Here is a 4592-nt window from a genome sequence, read left to right on the forward strand (position 1 = left end):
GTTGCTGATTTTGCCTTAGTTTAAATGCTCTGTTTTATCACCTTTGCTCTTGAGTCGCCAGGTACCATTATGATACCGCCACGTGGTTCAAGTCCGAGTAATGATCAATAGTCCAATACACCGATTAGTAAGATTTAAATCAACGCACATTTATTATACACAGTAATCACTCCTCATGCACAAATTCTACGTTTAAGCTACTTCTACAACTAACAGGCCTATACTTAACTTGGAACTGGCCCACCAGGTCAGGGAAACAAATGGCCTTCCATTCGGGTTCTGAACCTGCGGGATTCGAAGTTGGTACAGATTGATAGCTAGGAGCGCCTATCTCGTAGCGAGCATTGGAGTGAGACTTACAGTTTTCGACCAGTTGCTGAAGAGTGAGGAGCTGGCGAAGCGGTGGTGAAGAGCTGAAGAGCTGCAGAAGAGCTGAGAAAAAAGCGACTTGAACTTGGGGCTCACTTTTTATAGTTCACAGGGGCTTCCCGCCTTTCGGGGCGGACCTTGTACCTGGTCCCAAGTGATTGGACTTTGTCCCAATCACTTAGTTCGATTTTCTCCAATGCTGGAGCAGTTCCCTGATCGATGGGCGGTCTTGAGGTGGTCGTTCACCTCCTTTTGCGTAGGCTTCTGCTGGCGCCGAAGAGTCTGGTTTTGCTTTGTGTGTCGAAATCTTGCTTATTGTTCCCGGGGATTGCTCATTAGTATGCAGATGACTGGTGTTTTGTTATGCTGATGGTTGCTGGCATCGATCTTGTCTGGCCTTTCCAGAGGTAAACACACAGCCAACCTGCAGCTGCTCGTTTTTGTCCTGTTGGCTGACTTTCCCATCAGCCTTTGCCGTTCGCCATTTTGAATTGGGAGATGGCCATCTTAAGTGGCAACAATCCCTCCTTGTGATCCTAACGCGAAGCGTGAAGGATCAAATAACTATGTTGCTTTCCATTCTCTGACCTGGGGGGGCGGGGGGGGGGGGCACTTCTTTCATGGCCTCTGCACTGACCATAGCTATGCAAAAATTTTTTAACTAACAATTCTAAGGGTGCTATGTCAAACAGGGACATGCATTACAAAACAATAAACTGGGAACCTCTAACTATCCTTAACACACTACACTCACTTAAACATTTCATTATCCTAACTTCCTCAACCATACAAACAAAATCATAGCAGTCTTTACATATGTTTCCTGGCTTGGCAGTCAAGCTCAGGATCGTACAATAGCTCATGAACAGTTCTTTACATTTCTTTATTTACAATAAAACGCAAGTGAATGCTCTTTATTATAGATCGTGGGGGTCGGGGGTCTGGGCGTATCCGAAAATAGGGGATCTGATCCTATATACCGGGGTTCGAGGGCGGTAGGCTCTCCTTCTCCATTTCCGTAGACGCATAGTCTGCACTATGCAGCAGAGTATCGCTAATACCAGTAAGGTTTCTATTACATAGGACAGGGAGTACCAGGTTATAAACCTGGCACACCAAGATGATGTGGTGTCGCTGGTGACTGGGCTCTGGGTACTGTGGGGAAGTGAAACATTAACGGCTGGGGGGCTTGAAGTCATGGGGTTCGCGTTCACTCGCAACCAAATGTCCATTATTATGAGGATGATCCATGTGAAGGAAGCCCTCATGGCTCTTCTCTTTCCTTTTCTTTCTTCTCTTCTCTGGTCCTGGAGCTTCTGGAGTTCTGTGGAAACAAGCATAGTGTCTGTAACTATCTTTGTTTAATATCTCGTACGATAGTGTCTGTCCTTTGGTGCCAATTACTCCCTTTATAATTGGTCACTAAATGTGTGACTCCCTCATTTTTTTTCAAAAATCGAATTTTAGGACAAGACACACTTCCAAATAATGAACCAGTGCGAGCTGTCTCGCAGACTGTGCAATTTACCATCCAAATGTTTCAGGATGTAAATAGCATCTGGTTGGCAACCTAAGGGTTACCTGAAATAAAACAAAACTTTGTGAACTGAAAGTGCCAAAATGAGGTGCTTATGGGCCGCGATGGGTAAGAGTTGGATGGAGTCCGCGGGTAGGACGACTACCAATGCCGTGTCTCCCCTACCTGAGCGTAGTTGACCAGAGCGGGGGGTTCCCAGGCAGGGTGGGTCCCAAGCCGTTTCTCGGCAAGAACGGGCAAGACAATTTAGTCATCGTGGGGGGGGGGCTGCCGTAGTGGTTCTTCCCTTGAACCAGAAGGGCAGTTACGAACGGGCGTCTGGTACCTTAACAAGTCTCTGCAGACAAGCTAGTTACGCTGAACTAGTGTCTGGCAATAGTGAGTCTCTGTGGGCAAGTCCTCAGAGGTTTCTGCTGAAAAGGCGTGGGGCCGTGAAAGAAAAATTTTCCTGTCGGACATACAACATTTAACAAACTTACAAACAACATAAAACATGCTGCAGGTTCCATCAGAAAGGACACCACTTCTCCCAAGCGGTTCCTTTTTAAACATCATCTGGACACCTCAGTTCTCGGTTGCGAACAGGGTCGCAAAGGGGTTCTCGGTTTGGGAGTCAGACCCAAGGTCGTCATCTTCTCCCGGGTGCCAAACTCTTGAATGTATCAGGGCTGAAAGGGCTGCATGGTGTGAGGTGGGGTCGCTCTCGTCGTTGCGGACGAGTCGGAACGAGTTATCTCGGTGCCAATAGTTGGTGTCTAGTTGTGTGGGGACGGAATCGGGGTCGTCAGTGTGGTTCGGTGGTCGGTGGTGGGGTTTGTTTAGGAAAGTGATCATGAAGGGATCACTTGGATCATAGTCGGAATCGCTGTGTGTGGGTCCTGTTGCATGGGGATAGTAGGGAGGCGTGCTGTGGCTATCGTCCGAGTCACAGTCGCTGTCTCTGCTGCAGCAGTCTGTGGGCGTTCCGGGGCGGAGTGTATATTTAGGGGGTGGAGTCGAGGTCGAGTCCGTGGCTGGGCTGGACGTGTTGGGGGGTGGTAGGGTTACGTTGGCTGTGGGCGGGGCGTGGTGTGCTGCAACGAGCATGACGTGGTGTGCGTGGTTCGACTGTGTTCCATCTGCCTTCAGCTGGTTTATATGGAACCACGCAGTCTTACCGTTGGTACTTTCTTTTATATACGGAAGGGCTTACTTTATCCGCAATGGAGTACGGACCCGAGTATTTTGGTGACAGGAATGTGCTGGGGTTATATACAGAGAGCATAACTTGCTGTCCTATACTGTACTCAGTCGCATGCACTGTCTTGTCGAAACAAGCCTTGCTCTGTTTCTTTCTGGTGCCCAATTTTACTGTGGCTGCCAGCTGAGCCGTTTTAACATTTTCAACTAATTGCTGTACTGCTTTCTCGTGTGTGAGGGCCGTCACTTCGGGGCTGGTCAAGTCCAAACCTAATAAATATTCTGTGCCTTTCATGGGGTGTCCGGTCATGAGGGTGTGTGTGGTGTAACCTTGGAAGTAGAAATTGTATTACGCAAAAACATCAGCGCAAAAAGGAGGACTGAGTCCCAAGTGGTGTTGTTTTGCTGGACCATTTTTCTGAGGGCGGATTTTAGGGTCCGATTCATGCGCTCCACGATACCACTCGACTGTGGATGGTATGCTATGTGGAATTTTTGGGTGATGCCAAATATCGTGAGGACGTTCTGCATGACACGTCCCGTAAAATGGGAACCTTGGTCGGATTCAATGCTGCGGAGGAGTCCCCATCTTGTAAAGATGTGGTGGGTCAAAATCTTGGCTGTGGTTTTTGCAGTGTTTGTGCGGGCTGGGAATGCTTCCACCCATTTCGTAAATGTGTCAATTACCACAAGTACATATTTATAGCCATTCCTGCAAGGGGCCAATGGTCCTATAAAATCAATCTGGAGGTTAGTCCAGGGGCCATTAACGGGTCGGGTGTGGTTGAGTTGAGCCTTTTTGGCATATCTGTCTGGATTATTCTGGGCACTGATAAGACAATTCCCGATGTAATGGTTTACATCTTCCTTTAAATTCGGCCACCAACAAAGCTGCTTGATATGGGCTGTAGTGGGATTGATTCCCTGATGTCCATGACCATCATGGAACAAACAAATCAGTTGATTCCTGTCCTGTTCAGGAACCACATAAAGGGTGTCTTTTAACACCACACCGTCATGTGTGGTCAGTGCATTTTTGAACCTCTCATAGGGTGCTGGATATTGTCCTTTTACAATCTCCCTGAGATTGCTGTCCTGCTTCTGGGCCTCCACTAGATCCTCGATCTTTGTCTGTGAGACCGGAACTGCACTCACTGGCGCGCTTTCGAGTGGTGTCCAAAAATATCCATGCCTGGAACCTGCTTTAGCCAGTGTGTCGGCTTTCACATTTCCAGGGGGGAGGAACGATGGCGACTACGAACCTTGACTATCCCAAAAGTCCTGTTCTGTGCTCTCTCTAAAATGTGACGGAGCAATGGGGCTGAGGGGAGGGGTTTTCCGTCTGCGGAAACAAATCCTCTTGCTTTCCACAGGGGCAGAAATTCCGTGAGGCTGTTGCAGACATAGAGACTGTCCGTGTATATGTCTGCTGGGCTGGGGAAGGAATCTGGGTGTTTGACTATATACGCGATGGCCGCGAGCTCTGCTGCCTGCGCGCCTAAGTGGC

Source organism: Scyliorhinus torazame, chromosome 8, assembly GCF_047496885.1.
Source record: "Scyliorhinus torazame isolate Kashiwa2021f chromosome 8, sScyTor2.1, whole genome shotgun sequence".
Taxonomy (NCBI): domain Eukaryota; kingdom Metazoa; phylum Chordata; class Chondrichthyes; order Carcharhiniformes; family Scyliorhinidae; genus Scyliorhinus; species Scyliorhinus torazame.